Source organism: Polypterus senegalus, chromosome 2, assembly GCF_016835505.1.
Source record: "Polypterus senegalus isolate Bchr_013 chromosome 2, ASM1683550v1, whole genome shotgun sequence".
In the NCBI taxonomy this organism is placed as follows: domain Eukaryota; kingdom Metazoa; phylum Chordata; class Cladistia; order Polypteriformes; family Polypteridae; genus Polypterus; species Polypterus senegalus.
Window position 1 is genome coordinate 35,294,818 of NC_053155.1, and position 21,718 is coordinate 35,316,535.

Consider the following 21,718-nt stretch of genomic DNA (forward strand, 5'->3'; position numbering starts at 1 on the left):
ACTCTCCTCTGAAGAGTGACAGCATGGGATGCTCAAAGCAACTCTCAAAAGATCTGAAAACAAAGATTGTTCAGTATCATGGTTTAGGGGAAGGCTACAAAAAGCTGCCTCGGAGATTTAAACTGTCATTTTCAACTGTAAGGAATGTAATCAGGAAAAGGAAGGCCACAGGCACAGTTGCTGTTAAACCCAGGTCTGGCAGGCCAAGAAAAACACAGGAGCGGCATATGCACAGGATTGTGAGAATGGTTACAGACAGCCCACAGATTACCTGCAAAGACTTGCAAGAACATCTAGCTGCAAATGGTGTATCTGTACATCATTCTACAATTCAGCACAATTTGCACAAAGAACATCTGCATGGCAGGTTGATGGGAAAGAAGTCCTTTCTGTACTCACACCACAAACAGAGTCGCTTGTTGTATGCAAATGCTGACTTAGGCAAGCTAGATTCATTAGGGAACAAAGTGCATTGGACTGATGAGACAAAAATTTGTGGAGGTTCCATCATGATGTGGGGCTATGAGGCTAGTTCAGGGACTGGGGACCTTGTTAAAGTCAAGGGTGGGATGAATTCAACCCAATATCAACAATTTTTTCAGGATATTGTTCAAGTATCAGTCACAAAGTTGAACTTACGCAGGGGGGTTGAATATTCCAACAAGACAAAGACCCTAAACACAGTTCTAAATCTACAAAGGCATTCATGCAGAAAGAGTAGTACAATGTTCTGGAATAACCGTCACAGTCCCTGACTTGAATACCATCGAAAATCTATGGGATGATCTGAAGCAGGCTGTCCATGCTCGTTAGACATCAAATTTAACTGAACTGGAGAGATTTTGTATAGGAGAATGGTCAAAAATACCTACATGCAGAATCCAGACACTCATCAAAGGCTATAGGAGGCATCTAGAGGCTGTTATAATTGCAAAAGGAGGCTCAACTAAGTATTGATGTAATATCTCTGTTGGGGTGCCCACATTTATGCACCTGTCTAATTTTGTTACGATGCATATTGCGTATTTTCTGTTAATCCAATATACTTAATGTCACTGCTGAAATACTACTGTTTCCATAGGTCATGTCATATATTAAAAGAAACTTACTACTTTGAAAGCTTAGCCAATGATAAACAAAAATCCAATGGATTAACTCTTTCGGGGCTGATATCAACCTTTGTCAAAAGGAGGAGTTGACGATGGTAATAAACTGTGACAAAACCAACTGTTATGTTTTAGTTGGACTCTTGTTGCTTGAAGGAAAGTGAGCTTCATTGATTTGACCGAGATTTCTTGCGCTCGTGTGAGTAGCAAGGCACAAACAACAGCAAAAATGGCACTAACAGCTGGCAAGAGATCAAAGTGATTGCATAAAACAAACTACTACGTGGACGATGTTTTGCCTATTATCTCTGAACTGGACTATGACTTGTCGGAGTGTTCGAAAACGAATGTGAGGTTCCAGCCTTAATTGACTGGAACCAAGCCAATCATGGTGCTGAATAGGTTCATGTAGCTGATACGCCTACGGCAACGTTCGCCAGGGAGGAGTGCCGCTTAACAATAATAAGGTACAGTGTTCTCCCCAGAAATTTTTTCCAGCACTATTTTTATTAGTTAATTATTATTAATTATTTTACAAAGCTCAATATGACATCCTTTTTTAAGGTTTGACACTTGTGCCATAATATTTTTATTAAATTTAAGAAGTATCCAATTCAGGATCCTGCAACCCAAACAAAAATTTTAAATAACAATTGTTATGACATAAACTAAGAGGCACAAGAATATTTTGAATTTCCATTAAACCAGCCATCCTAACTGAAGAATTTTGGAAGAAATAGAACAGGTGCCTTAAGATGTTCAGCTTTGTTAAATAAGGTACAGCAGCTGCTGCTTGGGTACTTACAAGGGCCAATCGGCGGTTTACACAGTGGCAGTTGACCAAGAGTCCAGATGTTTTATCTCTAAGCAGTTTTGCCACACTTTTGTTCCCCAATCATAACAGCTGCTCCATTTGACCCTAGTCCAACCAGATTAGCAGTTTTCAAGCCTAGAGTGTCCATAGTCTCACTCAGTGTGTTGGTTATAGTCTCAGCTTTGTCATCAATCATATTGTGGGTTGATACAAAACTAATTCTGACCTCTTTAGTGACCTGGCAAACATGTTTAATGTAAATAATTAATTGTTTTACATCTGAGATATCTGGGGTTTCATCACACAGAATACTGAAAAACTTTTCTGTGTGTATATTTTTCAGTATGTTAGATTTTATTTCTGATGCTAAGACATCCAGCAGTTCTTGCATTATTCTTTCAGAGGTGTAATGTACATATTTTACCAATATTGAGATGTTGTAAAAAGGAACAACCTATTTCTTTAAAGTGTTTCAACAGCTTTTCAAACAACGTTGCATGTGGCAACTAATTTTTTGCCAAACAATGCATGGATCTTAAAGCTCCCATAAAGGCATCTCTCTGTAAGTTGTTTAACACATATACAGATCTTTCAATTTGACCGGTTCCAGTTTGCTCTAGTACACACTTTCCTAAAAGGTCAGCAAAAGTCTCAATGTGTGTTTTACTTTTTTCATGGACCAACAAGCTTTCTTTTCGAATTCTTGTGCATGGCATGTTTACCCAAAGTAACCCATCCTTGGGGGCTGTTTGAGTATTTCATGCATAATGAGCATCACATAACATTTTCTTTGACCATTAGCCAATCAAAATCTTTAAACCATTGTTTGTTTATGCCGGATAAGCGGTGCTTAGATTTATCAATTGGCAGAGTGTGTGCTGAAGAGACTTCCCCTGATGGACAACCCTCTGCAATGTCTTTGTCTGAAATTGCCACATGAGAAGTTGACGCCGCACCTTCATTAGTTTGTGACGTGTCTTTTCTGAAATAACTGAGCAGTGTTGTTTTCTGAACACTTCTTTTGCTTATGTTGGTAAAACGTTTGAAAAAAATTTAAAGTACCTATGAATAAGACTTTTGAGTGGGAAAGGGAGAGCCTGTTGGATATTCAATTCACACTTGCACTACGGCAGGTACGCTTTCTCAACATTTCCACTTTAATCTTGACATTTCTACTTTATTCTTGCTGTTAATCTCGAGATTAAATTCAACATGTTGACTTTATTCTCGTAGTTTGTCATTAAAGTAGAACATCGTAAACTAAACTTCATCTTAAAATGAATGTTTAATTTACTAGATTTTCTCAAACCCCGTCATAAGTTATGTAGGAACATGTTGATTTTATTCTCGTCATAAGCGTCAAGATTAAAGTGGAAATGTCGAGAATAAAGTCAACATGTCAACTTTATTCTCGACATATAGTTTTCTTTTCTTCACCTTGTCCGTATTTTTTTTTCCTTCAGCGTGGCCCTAATACGCTTCCGTTCAAAAATCTCAGCAATTCAGTGACAAAACTTTTGCTCAGGACACAGTGTGTGCTGCAAGGGTTTCTAAACACTTTTTGCAATATGGACACAGGTCCAAATATGAGCAAATATAAGAACAGCAGATGGGGTCAGCGACAAGGATTTTTGCACACAGAACACACCTAATGCTTACAAAACTGTGTATATATACACATAAAGTGGAACCTCGGTTCACGACCATAATTCGTTCCAGAACTTTGGTCGTAAACCGAGTTGGTTGTGAACCGAAGCAGTTTCCCCCATAGGATTATATGTAAATACAATTAATCTGTTCCAGACCGTACAAACTGTATGTAAATATGTAAAGATTAAGCACAAATATAGTTAATTACACCATAGAATGCACAGTGTAATAGTAAACTAATGTAAAAACATTGAATAACACTGACACAAAACACCCAGGCTCCCTGATCAGCTACACGAGCTGGCTCGCTCAAGCTCTCTCTTTTTCACTCTGTAGCACACACACCACCAAAGCCCCTCCCTCCCTCAGCTACAGGAGCAGCCTGGCTCACACGCGCTCTCTCTCTCTCTCTCTCTAGCGCGTACGCACACACACACCACCCACCCAAACACCACCCCACCCCATCCCCCTCCCATCCCTTCCTTGTCAGCTGCCCGTGATCGCGCAGCATTTTTTTAATTGAGTTTAGCACAGCAGAAAAAAAAAAAATCGCACAAATCCGAACTGCATTTAAAAACCAACTCACAAGCAACCAAAAAAGTAACATTGCAGGAGATCACGCTACTGTATTAAACTTAAAGCCTGATCGCTGTAAGCAATGTTTTTAAAATGAGTTTTAAGCACAGCAGAAAACATCGCACAAATCCGAACTGCATTTAAAAACCAACTCACAAGCAACCAAAAAAGTAACATTGCAACAAATCACACGATGAAGTCCTCCATGTAAACAATTTTTTTAATGAGTTTTAACCACAAGGAAAAAAGTGAACATTTGAAAAAAGAGAAAAATGACATTGCAACAAATCGCATTATGAACTAAAAAATTTAACTTTTGAAAAATCCGTAATACAAAAACCACCAAGAAAACTAACCTTGCATGAGACGAGTTCTGGCATTAAGTGTTTTCCTTCAGGTGATTTCGTGGGTTTCTGGTGCTTTTAGCGGTTTAGCTGGTGGGAGTGAAAGCCTCATGCAGCCATTCCAAAAAGAAAGTTCTTGAAACCCTCCACATTACTGGCAGTCTGGCTTTGTTTACATTATGCTGCTTGAAAGCACGAGGGTTCTCAGATTGGTAAATGAGTAAACTGGTTTTTCCACCTCTTGTAATTTCTTTCTTTACTTCGATTTCAATTTTCTTCAAAACTTTCTCCTGACCACTCTTCACTTGCTTAGAAGCCATAGTTAACAGCAAAAGCACACAAAATACTGTAGAGCACAAAGAGAGTGCACGTCTTATTGAAAACAATGAACAAGGAGCGGCTTTGCTTAAATGAAAAAGCATGGCAGCTCTCTTTCTCTCTCAGGCTGCCTGTGGTGGGGGGGATGGTTCGCTCTCTTTCAGCTGAGGAGGCAAGGGAAACTGGCTTGTTCAGCAAACACGTGAAGCAATCTCCTCCTCCCCCTCCCCAGCAGGCACGTGCTCGCTCGCTCTTGCTCTCCTCTCTCTCTCTCAGCTCAGCTCAGACAGGCAAGGGAAACTGGCTTGTTCGTATACCGAGTGTGTGGTTGTGAACCGAGGCAAAAGTGTGGCGAGCTTTTTGGTCGTGAACCGGGACGTTCGTGAACCGAGGTTCCACTGTACTAGCAAAATACCCGCACTTCGCAAAGGAGTGTGTTAAAGAAGTTATGAAAAAGAAAAGGAAACATTTTAAAAATAACATAACATTTGCTTTCTATTCGTTTGCATAAGCACAGTCCTTCACCAGCAATTTTAACTGTTACAAAGTGATCAAAAATCTCATTTATACCCTGCGTCCTCTCATTAAACTTGTATTTCGCGAATATCGTAAGCGTCTTAGGCATGACAAACGCCAGCGTGTCTATGAACTTAATTTAAAGTTAAGCTTTACACCTTGCTTTCCTATTCGTGTGCATAAGCACAGTCCTTCACCAGCAAGTTTAACTCCATTACAACAATTTTAACTCCGTTAGAAAGTGATCCAAAGTCTCGTTTATACCCCGTGTTTTCTCATTAAACTTGTATCTCGCAAATATCGTATTCGTCGTAGGCATGACAAACGCCAGCGACAGCGTGTCTATAAACTTAATTTAAACTAACAGTTTACATTATGCTTTGTTTCCGCAGTAGCTGCACTTATGAATATGTTTCTATGCGTCACTTGCGTCATATTCATTTGCTGCCTTCTTAATTGTGTAATGCGTTTTTTGTTCAGCGCTCTTTGGAGCTCTTCCTTGTTCTCTGTGGAGTACATGCATTGAAGGTTCCCAGCTGTGCTTGTGCTATGTCATGCGATCTTGCGATGTCCACGGCTTTTTTTAATGTTCGGTACACTTGAAAGCGACAACCGAACAATTCAGTGGCAGCCATCAACTCACAGGCAGAACCATAGGTGAAGGGCTTAAGCATTTCACTCTTATAGTGCTCCTGTGTAGTATAATTATCTCCTGTACCGTAATCAGTCTACACCTTGAACCTGTCCCAGTCATTCAATACATAAGACAGAATCTTCCTCCGGATATCAAGAGTGAGCCTGATATGGCCGTGCAATATGTAACAAAGAGAATGGAAAAGGAAGGTGGTATCTCCGGGCAGGAAACCACTCGGTAAGTGACAGTTCTTTGATCGATAGTGATCATCTCGATAGACATGTTAATGGGGGTTGGAATGATAAAGGAAATGGGTACCTGAGCAATGTAAAGTAATTGCAAAATACCTATACAATACCTATAATTGTAATAAACAAACAATAAAACAGCGGAGAAGCCGTGGATTAAACAAATTAGGGCTGTAGTTATCAGTAGGGAGACGTGAATCCGTGGCGAAGCAAAAAGGGAATGTAGAGACGGGCGACGGACAGTCTTATATAGGCAGGCAGCCAGCCAACATCGTTAGGCGTTGGGATGGGGACACAACGCGTCACCTCACGCGGTGACCGAGGTGCAGGCTATGGACGTATATATGTACGTAAGTAGGATTCAGTCAGCGTTGGGAACCCGTGTACCAAATTTCTTGAACATGGGCCCATAAGTAACAAAGACTGTTGAAAAGTTCAATATGGCGCCGACAGTGGCATCATACCACCGAAATAAGTACGTACATTGGTTTCAGTTAGTGCAGGGAAGCCGCCTACAAAATTTCGAGAAGATGGGGCCATAAATAAGAAAGTTCAACATGGCAGACGTTGTTGACCGTTATGACCATTATGCATAGAATTTCGAAATGAAACCTACTTAACTTTTGTAAGTAAGCTGTAAGGAATGAGCCTGCCAAATTTCAGCCTTCTACCTACACGGGAAGTTGGAGAATTAGTGACGTTGGAAAGTTCAATATGGCGGCCGACAGTGGTGTCATACTAACGAAATAAGTACGGACATCGGTTTCCGTTAAAAGTTCAATATGGCGGCCGACAGTGGCATCATACCACGAAATAAGTCACGCATACGGTTTTGGTTAAGCGCAGGGAAGCCACCTACCAAATTTCGTGAAGATGGGGTCAGCCTTCTACCTACACGGGAAGTTTGAAAATTGGTGACGTTGGAAAGTTCAATATGGTGGCCGACAGTGGCGTCATACCATTGAAATAAGTAAGTACATCGGTTTCGGTTAGCGCAGGGAAGACGCCTACCAAATTTCGTAAAGATGGGGCCATAAATAAGAAAGTTCAACATGGCGGACATTGTCGAACGTTATCGACCGTTATGACCATTACGCGTAGAATTTCGAAATGAAACCTGCTTAACTTTTGTAAGTAAGCTGTAAGGAATAAGCCTGCCAAATTTCAGCTTTCTACCTACATGGGAAGTTGGAGAATTAGTGATGAGTCAGTGAGTGAGTGAGTGAGTGAGTGAGTGCTTTGCCTTTTATTATTATAGATATATACATGCATATATATATATATATCTACATATATATACATACATATACATACACACATACATACATACATACACACACAAATACATATATATATACATACACACACACATATATGAACATATATATACATATACATACATATCTACATATATACACACACAGCTATTTCGTTTCAGTGCAATACGCTGCTTGTTAAAACTCCCGCTCTTACGTGCAAGTCTGCGTGGATATTATGAACTATCGTATTTGTTCAAGTTCTATTTAAAATTTAAATAGAAGGAATTTTTATTTAGTCGACAGAAATATCTTTGGTAGGAATGGTAAAAAGAAAATACTATTCGAATATTATTCGTGAATAAATCAACTCAAACCTTAAACAACTTATAATATTTTGCTCTCCATAAAAATATATCCCGTCAAAATTATACAAATTCAAATATGAACATGCTGCATAACAAAACCTGGAAATATAAATAAAATGTGTTCCTTTCAGCAATAACAAATCAAATCATTCAGTTGTCTTTGCTCATATGTCATTTTAGAGCTGGACGCCTGGCATCTTTTTTTGGCAACAGGTTCGTTTATGTTTGGTGTGAGGTTCTGTGTTGTGGAGATTCTCAGGATGGATTGCAGGTGCTCATCAGTGAGGCGACTCCTGTGTGCTGTTTTGTTAGTCTTTATCACTGAGAAGAGCTTCTCACACAGATATGTGCTACCAAACATGCACAAGGTTCGAGCCGCATGTAGACAGACTTTTTTTGTTCTTCAAAGTCACCAAAGCTCCGTTTCAAACTCATTGCGCAGTGCGCTCAGTTTATCAGCAAAGTGCGTATTTGGGAACACCGTAGTGACGACTTGGTTTAACATTACTTGGCAACAGGGAAAGTGGGGCAAGGTGCATTTGTGTCTCCCATAAAAGCAGCTTCACTTGAAATCACTTTGTGATTGTGCACGGGTAAAACGTCCGCTGAAGTGTCAGATTCTTATTTAATTATTCTGCTTTCTGTATCTTCTGCATTGCATTCAGGTTACCCTGATGTTTTGTCTCATAGTGCCGTCTTAGATTAAATTCTGTAATTACAGCCACATTAGCTCCACAAATGAGACACACGGGTTCAGTAAACATATACTCAGCCTCCCATCGGTTTTTAAAGGCTCTATTTTCAGAATCAACTTTTCTCTTCAGCATCGTGTGAGCTAGCTTCGCAATAACTTGCAGCATCATAAGCTAGACTTGATTAACGCGTAAGTGTTGGCAAGGCAGCTGAAGCGCTGCATTATGGGATCTGTAGTTTATTGTGTTACCAGCGCTTCATATACCGGGCCATTAATAACAATAATACAGTATATAAAATGATCTCGCGGGCGGATATAATTACACGCCGGGCGGATGTGGCCCGCCCTTGAGTTTGACACATATGGACTAAATAGAACTTGAAAAGATATATTTTTTCAAATGTGATCACGCAATTCACTACAGCCTGCATGCCTCAATAAGTCATCCTCCCCTCGCTCTTTTTTACCGTTCATCTAATGAATACACTGAGTATGGCTTTACCAAAACAATCATTGATGGCGAATAAAGTATCCATTATTCGAGTATGTAGATCGGGGTATATATATACATATATATATATATACCCGTAATCGCAGCGGAGAAGTAGTGTGTTAAAAAAGCTAGAAAAGAAAAGGGAACATTTTAAAAATAACGTAACATGACTGTCAATATACAGTATTTGTTTTGTGAGTGTTACTGAGTGTTGCTGTCATCAAGGATTTGATTATCATTATTTCTTTCAATCAGGTTCGTATTTGTAGGATGTGTTGTGTTCAAGTTACATTCCGTGTTTGTCAATCGTTGTAAAGATGACAGGTTTCTTTCATCGATTCGTTTCTTACTGCATCAATAAACAGCTCGTCTTCTTCTTTATCTGAGACCTGACACACTGCATGCACGGGTTTTTTACACTGTCTTCCTTTAGCGGGACATTGACTTTTTCCAACGTGTGCTTTGTTTCCGCAGTAGCTGGATTTATGAATATGCTTGTATGTATCAGGCGCTTCATATTTTTGCTGCCTTTTCAATTGTGTAATTCGGTTTTGTTCAGCCTCTTTGGAACTGTTGCTTTTATCTGTGCACTGCGCCAGTTCACGTGAGCCGCTCGGTGTACATGCATCGAAGGTTCCCAGCTGTGCTGGTGCCATCTCGTGCTATGTCCATGGCTGTATTTAATGTTACCTTAGTCCTGGCACTTAAAACTTTCTCTCGCAGTTTCGCTGAGTTTGTGTCAAACACCACCCTGACCATCTCATCTTCCTCTCCATAAGCACAGTCCTTCACCCGTGAATATTTAGTGGCAGTTTGCTATTGGATTGCCGCTGACGGACGGCCTTATATGGGCAGGCACTAAATTACAAACGCCAGCGGCAGCCTGTCTATGAACTTAATTTAAAGTGTAGGTTTACATCGTGCTTTGTTTCAGTAGCAGAACTCATGAATATGGTTGTATATGTCACTCGCTCGCTTCTTATTGTTTCGCTGCCTTCTCAATTATATAATGCATGTTTTCTTGAGCGCTTTTTTGAGGTCTTCCTGGTTTTCTATGTACTGCGTGATTACGTGGGAGGCGTGATGATGTCACACGAAACTCCGCCCCACGGCGTTCAAGCTCATCTCCATTACAGTAAATGGAGAAAAACAGCTTCCAGTTATGACCATTACGCGTAGAATTTCGATATAAAACCTGCCCAACTTTTGTAAGAAAGCTGTAAGGAATGAACCTGCCAAATTTCAGCCTTCCACCCACACGGGAAGTTGGAGAATTAGTGATGAGTGAGTGAGTGAGTGAGTGAGTGAGTGAGTGAGTGAGTGAGTGAGGGCTTTGCCTTTTATTAGTATAGACTAGCAAAATACCCGCGCTTCGCAGCGGCGAAGTACTGCCTTAAAATTTTTATTAAGAAGAAAATTAAACCTTTTGAATCTGAGGGAAAATATACTAATAATTATTTATTAAGGATCTCTTTGTATACCACATTGTGAGTTCAGCCCTCCGGTTGTAATATGACCAAGCTGTGTGCTGAGCTTACTGTTGAGCATGCAACGTACAGTTGGCCATGTGAACAGTAATCTTGTTTCAAATCTCACAGCTTGGATTTCTGCTGTCATAATCGGTTTGAGTTTCATGGTTTGTTTCAATTACGACAGTATTTGTAGGACTTGTGCTGAAGAGACATTCGGCATCTGTCAAGCGTTGTAAGTATACAACCGGCTTCATCGATAACTTCACATCCAGAGAGTTGAGTTGAGAGTTTAAACATTCATAAACATCAAAGTGTCCACTACTGAAATCGTCACCTGTGAATCTAAGATGTTTATGAGGCATTGGCGGTTCTCCAAAGGTGTAAAATATTTGGCCATATCGCTACACTTGAAAGCGACAACCGAACAATTCAGCGGCAGCCATCAACTCACATGCAGAACCATAGGTAAAAGGCTTAAGCATTTCACTCTTATAGTGGTCCTGTGTAGTATAATGTGTTGGTTGTTGGTGCCAGACGGGCCGGTCTGAGTATTTCACAATCTGCTCAGTTACTGGGATTTTCACGCACAACCATTTCTAGGGTTTACAAAGAATAGTGTGAAAAGGGAAAAACATCCAGTATGCGGTAGTTCTGTGGGCGAAAATGCCTTGTTGATGCTAGAGGTCAGAGGAGAATGGGCCGACTGATTCAAGCTGATAGAAGAGCAACTTTGACTGAAATAACCACTCGTTACAACCAAGGTATGCAGCAAAGCATTTGTGAAGCCACAACACACACAACCTTGAGGCGGATGGGCTACAACAGCAGAAGACCACAACGGGTACCACTCATCTCCACTACAAATAGGAAAAAGAGGCTACAATTTGCACAAGCTCACCAAACTCGATTTCTGTTGAGATATTCAAATGGTAAAGTCAGAATTTGGCGTAAACAGAATGAGAACATGGATCCATCATGCCTTGTTACCACTGTGCCGGCTGGTGGTGGTGGTGTAATGGTGTGGGGGATGTTTTCTTGGCACACTTTAGGCCCCTTAGTGCCAATTGGGCATCGTTTAAATGCCACGGGCTACCTGAGCATTGTTTCTGACCATGTCCATCCCTTCATGACCACCCATGTACCCATCCTCTGATGGCTACTTCCAGCAGGATAATGCAATGTCACAAAGCTCGAATCATTTCAAATTGGTTTCTTGAACATGACAATAAATTTACTGTACTAAAATGGCCCCCACAGTCACCAGATCTCAACCCAATAGAGCATCTTTGGGATGTGGTGGAACGGGAGCTTCGTGCCCTGGATGTGCATCCCACAAATCTCCATCAACTGCAAGATGCTATCCTATCAATATGGGCCAACATTTCTAAAGAATGCTTTCAGCACCTTGTTGAATCAATGCCACGTAGAATTAAGGCAGTTCTGAAGGCGAAAGGGGGTCAAACACCGTATTAGTATGGTGTTCCTAATAATCCTTTAGGTGAGTGTATATATATATTTTTTAAATGATCGACGAGCAGAGCGACAAGCAGAACAGGCATCTTGCCAGAAGCAGCACAAAGCCAGTAGCTGATCTGTCCACTTCTACTTAGCGTGCGTTCAGCTCATCCCCTTCACAACATGAGCGGGAGAGACGCAAAGTGGCAGGAGCGTAGCGAGCCTCTGGGGAGGTTTAGTGAAGCGATCAAGACTAGATCATCTCGGAGAGATACTTTGACAACACGCAAGACTAGACATTAAAACCTTAGAAAGCAAGCCCCGTGGATGGTGACTTTTGCATGTCACGCCCTACTTACAAACAATTTAAAACAAGTTCACTGACATCTAACCTCGCAGTTGTTGGAATGCTCTTAAAACAACGACAAGCAGAACACGCAGCTTGCCAGCAGCAGCTGCAGCAAGCCAGCGGATGATCCGAGCACTTCTCCTTACCGTTGGTTCAGCCCTCACATAAACCACCAAACCCTGCTCTTCTGCAGAATGCTAGTGGCAGAGACACGAAGTTGTAAAAGGACAGCTAGTGTACAGGCTCCTAAGTGATTGACGCAAAGCGCGACAAGCACAACACACAGCTGGCCAGCAGCAACAGCAAGACAGCAGCTGAACCGATCACATCTCTTTAGCGTGCGCTCAGACTCCCCTTCACAATGGGAGCAGCGTTATAAGTCCCACGAGAAAGATTTAACCATGCCTGGGGCAGGAAATAAAGGACAAATATTGTTTTTACAAAAGTTTTAAAGTAAAAATGAAAGTAATGCATATGTAACAATTCCCATGAAAATAACGATCTCTAAATTATTTATCCGGTAAACCAAACCCGGGGGTGGGCGAGTGAAGCAAGCAGGGGGCGGAGCCCCCTAGTAATAATAATAATAAATAAGTGATGTAGCGGGGGTGTGATAGCTGAACCGCGATATAGCAGGGGATCACTGTATATACATTATCCTGAAAAGAATATAACAAGCAAGCTGGTAAAAGGAATCGGAGCATGGAGAATGCTCTATTTAAATAAGATGTATTATCATTAAATTTGCAGATTATATCACTTCAGGTGAAATGGCAGATAATCTTTAGTCGACAAAATATTACAGAGGGACTTATTACAGATTACAAGTGTGAACAGATTTGTGGATAGTAAAATTTAATAGGAGTAAATTTGAAGTATTACATGTAAACGGTGACAATGTTAGATTCAAATACAGTACATAATGGGATGTTTAAACCTTGAAAGTAAGTCATATGAGGAGGTCGTAAAAGTCACTGTGGACATGCCATTATCTATATCCAGACAATGTACACAAACATAGTATAAGTCAAGGGAAATAATGCTCAAGCTATATAACATTGGAATGAGGCCACATCTGGAGTAGTATGTATGGTTTTGGTCTGAGTAATTAGGTTGATTCCAGAACTTCAGTGTATGTATTATGAAAAAAAACTGAAGAAATTGAATGTTTTTAGTTTAAGCATTAAACTTTAAGATATAACATGACTGAAGTTTTCCAAATTATAAAAAGAATTACCATGATGTATCACTGTTGCTACATATTGTAAAATTAAAATTTTCAACAAAAACAAAGCAACACAGACTGAAACTCATCTAAGCTTAAATTTGGTACAATGTTTTTCTTCACAAAGAGTACCATGGTAACATGGGTTAAATTACCAAGCAGTGCAGAAGAGAATGGAACTTTGGGGACTACAAAATTCAGCTCAATGCTATTTTGGTATGGTTTGGATCGTTCTCATTAAGATTGTTCACAATTTTTTATGTTCTAATGGACAAGCATGAAGAATTCTGGAAGTTTGCTCTCTGGAAAAAAGACAACAATCCCGAGCAAATAAGACCAGTAGAGAGTGGTCTATGAAGAAGAGGTTGTGTGTGACATAATGGCTAAAGCAAGTCCAGACATAAATTCTACTGAAATGCTGTGGCACAACCTAACTAGGGCCTTTTATTCGAGACATTCTTCAAACCTCACAGAGCTGGTGATGTTTTGTAAACAGCAGTGGAAAAAAAAAAGCTGACAAACTTTTTAGCATGAATGTGTATCTATGCGCACATACAACCATTATATTCTGCACATCTATTTATCTAGGCGTAAATACTGTGTAATATTTTATATGCAATTTATGTGCAATATTAGTTTTGTTTTAGGCAGAATGTTTTATTCAAATATACTGCATCTGTGAACATAGGTGTTTTTGTTTTAAATAAACTGAAATTAACAATTAATTGTATTATGTGAGAAACTATTTTATTAGTGCTAGTGATTTCTAATATGGCCATTACATGAAAGAATTGGGATCATCTGGATGCACAGAATTTAAAGCCAATCAGCATATAGGACATCAACTTAAAGCATATCAAGGTTTAGTTTCTATTACAAAGATTGATGTGAGAGTATTCCAGTTTTTGTGTGTTGGAATTTGAATGCCTGTCATTTCAACAAGGAATGGATTAATAAAACATCTATCAACTTATAAAGTTAATCAAACAAATTTCCATTCCTCCACCCACCCATCCATTTTCTGAACCATTTATGTAAATCACTGTTGTGTGGAGCTAGTGCTTACCCTGGGAGCACTGAACACAAGTCAGTAGCTATCTCAGGCAGGGCACAAGTTTAGTCGATGGTACACTCATGCTCATGCTCATGCTCATACCCACATCCATGCACATTTAGGGGGAATTGACCCAGGTGTAAATTATCATGGTACTTGTGAAAATGACACAAAGAGTTGCTTCTTCAATTGAACGTAAGAGTAGTCAGACCTGCCTATTTTCAAAAGGCACATGAGTATCAATTAATGTAATAAAGCAATACAAAAGAGAGAAAAGGCAAGAAAGGAATAAATTAAAACTAATTCTGGAGGTAACCAACTAGAGGTTTTTATACTCGTATCAATCTGAGGGATCAGAAAGCAAGTGAAACATTACTATCCATAGTATCTATCCAATGACTTTTTAACTTTATAATTCAATTAAGGGTTGTGGGGAGGCTATTACAATATTATATTACATGGATGAAGTCTGCTTTAGAGTCAAAATCTAATAAGAGAATAGAGAGAAAGTACATTTGCAGCTAGAACATAAATAGTTGATTATGCCACAGTATGTACCAACAGAAAAGGAAGGAGGAAAAAGTGGAGACAAGGGGTCCAATATATGCATTATCAGTTTATACGTGGGTTATCAGGTTGCCATGTCACAGGCAAAAGCAGAAAGCACAATTTTTTTTATTATTCTGGTAACGTGAAAAGAGCTGAAAATATACCAAGATGCCAAATCAATTACCTCATTAGGCAAGTAATTTTTGCAGGAACATGACAAATCAGGCTACTTCACAATGTGCTACAAACGTTCTTCTATAAAACATCCGTAACAGCCAGTTCTGTAAGTAAACCAAAAACTGGTTAATAGACAGGATTCACCGAGTTGAAGCCAATACAAAAGACCCAAGCAAATAGCCTAAGTCAGGTAAAACATTAACAAAAATAAATTGGGGGAATTACACACCACTATAATCATAATCTACTGCAAGTTTTTGCATCCAGGTTTTATGAAAGGAGGACTTCTAGTTGCTATCTGTGTGAATTTGGCATTTGTTTCCCTAAGTCTGTGTGGGTGTTTACCTAGGTAGTTTGGTTTTCCTCCTACACCTCTAAAGATGTGTGGGTGTAGGCATTTATGTGACACTGGGCTCTGCATTGCATGGATGTTCAATTCAAGATTTGCTTCAGCTAAGGCTGGGATTCAAAACCTGCACTATTGACCTACACTACATTTTCATAAGCAATGTGACCCTGGTGTCAAAAACAGTAGATTGAAAACCACAAAGTTGCTTGTTGCATGGCCACCACAAATTTGCTGTCACCCAGAACAAAGTACTTAACCAGCCAGATTTTAAGCTGTAAAAATATGTAAAATGATTTTAAAAAGTGAAATTAGTGTTGATACCAGGTTTCAAGCCTCAGCTCTAGTACCAAAACAACTATGCCCCCCAATTTTCATTTCAAAATGAAGCATCAAGTAGCACAAATCACCTACACTAGACAGACTTTTGGGGTATGTTTATAAACCTCTACATATATAATATTTTAAAACCTACTTAATCCTATTCTAGATCCTATTTATGCAGCCCAGGGAGCATAGCAGAAACCAACATTGTACAGGATGACTGCATACAATGGGCTTAATCAGACAAAAAACCATACTATACTCATATAGAGCCAAATTAGAATCACCAATTAATGTAACAGGCATGTCTTTGGGCATATGGACAGATCACTGTTTATAAAGCACTGCAAAATAAACTAAAAAGTACTATTGCTAACACACATTTCTAAATGGAAGGAAATACTTGTCAAAATTTCAAATTTCAGGTGAACCAATTATTTAAAAAAAAAAGGGATTAAACTTCCAAAATGTGGATATGACTGAAAAGCAATAGGTAAACTGAAAAGAACACATCATAAAATACAGCACATTTAAACTTAAAATTAAAAGTAGTTGGATAGCTATGAGACGTCCTCAGTGGATTAGTAAAGCGGTTCAAAAATACATAAATATAAATATTGGCAGTTCTAATGCTTCTAACAAAAAAACAATAACAGTGGTAACTGAAAGACTTACAAAGACAAGAGGTCATATATTGAAAACAAAATATGCATCACTGAAACTTGGTTTTGAAGAATATAGCTAAGAAAGTAAAAATAAACACTACTTGGTTTATTTAGCATTTTAGCAAAAGGGCCAGGTTACAGAGGAGGTACATATGCACTACCATACTGTATAACGTTCATGACAATTCACTTGCCGCTGCCCACATTGTATACATATACTGCATATCCAATTGTACTATACTTACAGATATTTATATGGTATTTGGATGAAATAGCTTGCTAAATGAATATATGTATATGTAATAAGGAAAAGCACATTCTGACTTAATTAAATGGTTTAAATGAAATGTAAAACATAGCCGTGAATTCCCAATTGTGTCAAACTGTTGTCTGGCAAATTTTTATTGTGTCAAAATGTGTAGTTTTATATTGTGAAGTCTATAGAACTGATATCTTTTCACAACTGCAATACTTAATGCTGAGGGCATCGGGTTTGAGAGTTGATGTTTATATCAGGTAACGAAAATACAGAAATGCTGCTACCATACCATTTTAACATCTGGGATTTTCGGTACATCTCCAGTACCAGTATACCATGTAACCCTAATGCAAAGCTGCAATTTTTCACACATCTGTTTTAACACTTTTTGTAATTTTGAATGATTAGCTTATTACCTTCATTAGTAAAACTTGCCGCCATACTCCTTCACAACTTAATTTTTTCCCTGTTCCATTGCTCTGACCTTTGAACTGTTAAGTGTACTTCGACCAGTTTTTCTAAATGTTTCTTGTTACTTGCATCTGATTCTGTACCATGCACTCATAAACCGGATATCCCAAACTGTTGTTTAACGTCATGACCTTTTCATTAAAATAATGAAAAATATTCAGTACGTATTCAGTAAATAGTCATTAAAAATATTCAGGTCACGTTTTTTAAAATATTGCTACATCTGTAAAGTAGGAAAACAGTAGAATGGCTGACAGACCTTGCTTTGATACCGTATGATGCCGCAAGCCACACAGGAGTAGCTTTTCAGATACGTCCACAGGTGCTAACTGGCTATTCTGAATGCTTTCAATATGAAAATTTAAACCTTACTTTTTGGCTAATTTGAAAGTCATAGTCAAAGTTACATGGCCAGGCATGAATTTGAAACTAGAGTGCTTGATTAGGCCTGTTTTCAGTGGCACATCAATAAAAAAGAAAAATGTGAGTAAAAAGTACATATAAAAATGGCTGACAGTGGCGATGATAAAGCACCACATCAACACATACTGCAAACAAAAAACAACAGAAATCATGGCTGGAAATGTTTTGTGTTTGAGGCAGGTGAACTTCATCATGCACTCAAGGCAATTATGCTCATTATTTAATAAAAAAGCCAAAACACACACTCTCACAGGCTTTCATCATTGCCACATTTATTTCATTATGGATTTATTTCACAAACAGATCTGAGCGTACATTGACAGCTTAATGATGTAATAAAAAAGACATGACCTATAATTGTTTAAGTTGTAGTGTCACGAATTTGTAACAGGAGATGAAATGATGGTGAAATTAATTGATTTTTAATATAGTGCCCTTACACAGTCCTAGTAAAGTAACGGAAGCTTTGCATTTATTATCTGCTTGTGATGTGCACATCTACAGGTGCCCATTCAAACATCCATTCATTTTCTAACCAGAGTATACAGTTCAGAGTCAGGGGTACAACCCCTCATGCATTCATAATTACACATATATGACTGTGGGATGTGGGATGAAACTGCACAATAGAAATGCTAACACCACATGACTGCTACATTTTCTATAATATTCACTAATTTTGCAAATTACTCATATTAATACTAACGCAGAGGAATAATAATTCATAAATAGTATATTTATATAGTAAAACAGACATAGCATACGTATTAAATATGTAGTTCATGAAATTCCAGTGTATGCTGACCAGTTCAGCGATTATGCATTACTCCAACCTTGGAGCATTTTTGTTCCACATATTGTCAAGATTCATAACAGGCACATAAGCAATCTTTTTAAAGCTTCTCATAATGGAAATGTATTGTGCTGCAAAGTAAAGAAAACCAGAAAGAAAAATATCTGCCTGTATCCAAAATCTGCATCAACCAAATGTCGATGGAAGATCAAAAATAAGATTGAGTATAACCTTGATGAAAGAAAAACAGTACAAAAAAACAAGTAAAACTACAAAATTGCACTTGAAAAAAAGAAACAAGAATATTTAGCATAAGAGAGGCACTAAAAAGCTGTGTGTTGCAAGAAAAGTCCATCTGCAAGGGTCTTGAGTAGATTGTCAGACTATAAGATCAAACATTGCACGCATGCAAAAATAATACAAGATTAACATAATCAGGTTAATGAGAGTTGGACAGTTATATTTGTCATGATTGGTGTTATTTAAAAAACATCTTTCAAATTCTGCTTCCCTAGTAACTAGTTCGCTTACATGATAAAGATAGTCCTAACTAGGGAAATCCCCACATCTATCAACATTAAAATTTAAGGCCTGCTTTGTATTTTGATATTTATAAATGCCAATATTTGTTTGCTTAAATAAAAGTTGGGAAACTACTTGATGGAAATGCCAGAATTTTAAAGCTGCCATTACTGTTTGTATTTATATATTTTATATTCTATTACTGAAAAGACAATTATTATTCACTTGAATTTTTGAGGTACTTTTAATAAACGGCCATTGAAAGGATTTCTTTATTTGCCTAGGTATTGAGTATTGTAAAATTTCACAAGTATTGGTACAGAATACAAAAATTCTGGTATTGTGACATCGCTAGTCCTAGAGCCTTAAAAATAAATCTCCTACATCCAGGTTACCAATTAGGACTCAAAATACACATTCATAATTCAGCAGCTCATCTGTTGATGCTAAATAAGTGTTCATATTTGAAAATTCCAAAGTGTTGTATGTTTAAATTCTTAACAATGAAAACCTTGCAGTGCAAGTAAATCTTCTCCAGGTTCAGAAGTTTCTGACAATGAACACAGAAGAATTAATATGCTTATAATGAATGTGCTATGTTAATGTTGGTTGTGTACAGAATTTCAGCAATAAATTATAAGGCATTTGCACTAAAATGGCACAACACTGTGCCACTAGAATGTTGGGCTAATTCACAGTTGCCCTTCCATGTATGATACCTTGTTCTGTAAGGTTTTAAATTGCTTGGTTTTCTCCGGGTGCACAGATACAAGGACACAAGAACAAGATAAGGATCTGAGGTCCAGAAAAACTGAAGCAGCAGCATTAGAAAAATATTACTGTACCAATCTTCCTGATCAAAAAAAAAAACGTTTTGGTAAAGTTATTAGTGCTATCAGCCTCTTTGTCAAATGTTACTTCAGTGTAATCTTAACAGAATACGTATATTGGTGTTTACAATTTTCATTAATTATATTTACACATTTCATACATTTTAATATGCTATACATAAGGCAGAATATTGTAATCATTTCTAGCCTGCTACATGAGCATTTTAGTGCGACTAGATTCTTCTAGACACAAACAAAAAAAAAAAAGGTCGGGAATATCACCAGGCATCAGACCTGTGTCGAAACATGTTGGCACATGATTAAGTTAATGCCTAATCCTCTAGTACTATGGATGATTACTATTGCGACCATAAATTATTAGTAGGATAAAATCTTTCTTAAGAACGTTCCCAATAACTGGTTATACAACCCAAATCTTGGTGACATCACTGTAGTACCTCTCCAGACACCTATTGCTTTAAAAACCAGAAGGATTAAGACTTTGACTCTCCATACATGTGATAAAAGTGAAGATGGAGTATCCTTTCCTTTTGAATCATGGGTGTTTTCTGACATCACTGAGCCCACCTTAGAACATCTAAATTAGACTGCAATAGCTGTCACTAACACCAGATCAAGTCGTACCTGAATTTTTGACACCACAAGCAAGAACTGAAGAGGGTCCCTAACCAGCATCACTGAGTTACTGAAACAATAACAAGTCAAGTGCTTTTCTGCAGTTTTTTTTTATTATTATTTATAAATGCTTGCTTATAACACAAATATTAAAATGCAAATCAATTTTTTCCACCCTTTAATACTATTCATACACACAACAAATTCATAAAATTATTATTAGGTCATACACAATACTCAGGTCAAATAGGCTACTTTATTAGTGCACTGTGGACAATATGTTAATGCACATCAAACCAACAAAGAATAACCAAAACTGTGAAAATTTTACATTAAAACCAGTCAACAATTCTACCAACAACATCACCAACTGTTGTGGTATAGTTTACAAAACATAAATTTAAAAAGATTCTTTATTTAGCTGTAGATGCTAGGCTGCTTGGTCTTTCTCATGGAACTGTGATTCACTTAAACCAAACTTCTCACAAGACATGATTACGATTGCATAATGGTCGAGGCACAATCACAAAACATCAGATTAGTTGATTTTGTCCGATTTAAACAATGTTTAACTAATGTTACTGGTGATTAACTCTTTGAGGGCTGAATATTTTTACAAAAAACAGTTTTTGAAAAGCAATGGTTTCACACAGAAATCAAGATCAAACATCTGTTGCTGCATGCTGTGGCTGCCAGTTTGACAAGAATGTGCGGCAGGCTTGCTGCCAAGCCGTCTTCATGTGGCTGAGGCATTGCAATTTAGGTTCTACCTCTAATCATTGTTAAGTGGCAGTCCTCCCTCATGAACACTGCCGTAGGCCTATCAGCTACATGAACCCATTCAGCACCATGATTGGCTAGGGACCAGTCAATTGAAGCTGGAACCTCATATTTGTTTTCGATCACTTGTATCAAAATCGGAGTCCTACAAGTCATAGTCCAGTTCAGAGATAATAGTCAAAACGTCGTTGATGCAGTAGTTTGCTTTATGCAATCACTTTGATCTCTCATCACCTGTCAGTGCCATTTTTGCTGCTGTTTGCGCCTTGCTACTCACACAAGCGCAAGAAATCTCGGTCAAACCAATGAAGCTCACTTTCCTTCAAGCAACGAGAGTCCAACTAAAACATAACAGTTGGTTTTGTAACAAT

The 21,718-nt window shown here is 38.3% G+C and overlaps 1 protein-coding gene across 1 annotated transcript in view; it reads right to left on the minus strand.

Annotated features, from left to right (window-relative positions):
- Window positions 1–21,718, minus strand: part of prkx (protein kinase X-linked) — a gene marked incomplete at its 5' end in the record, with an annotated part of 186,656 nt that overhangs the window by 68,417 nt on the left and 96,521 nt on the right. The gene's annotated exons all lie outside the window — the stretch shown is intronic.